We start from the raw sequence: 462 nt of genomic DNA, 5'->3' as shown, positions 1-462 counted from the left end.
TTCAACACCTTTTGTTTTCCGTAACCACAACCATAACAATGAAATGTTACTGGCAGCAGCATCTACTGATGGGAAACTGTGGATCTTGGAATCTAAGAGTGGACAGTTGCAAAGTGTGTATGAACTTCCTGGAGAAGTTTTCTCTTCTCCTGTGGTCTGGGAATCAATGCTTATTATTGGATGTAGAAATAATTATGTTTATTGTCTGGATTTATTGGGTGACAAAGGTAATGAAGTGCAGTCCTTAGAATATACATGAGATATTTGAAAATATTTTATATTACTGAGCTTGTGGATAGTCTTATATTAAAGATTATATTTTGTTTAAGAAACTTGTCTATTACACTTTATTGGAAAACAGCCATACTTTACTTCCTATAGGAGCAACAGATGCTTTTACAAGGAATTATAGAACAAAACACATCCTAATGCCTGTTATAATTATTAATTAAAGGAATATCG

Source organism: Budorcas taxicolor, chromosome 6 (assembly GCF_023091745.1).
Source record: "Budorcas taxicolor isolate Tak-1 chromosome 6, Takin1.1, whole genome shotgun sequence".
NCBI lineage: Eukaryota > Metazoa > Chordata > Mammalia > Artiodactyla > Bovidae > Budorcas > Budorcas taxicolor.
This window is presented reverse-complemented; position numbering follows the sequence as displayed.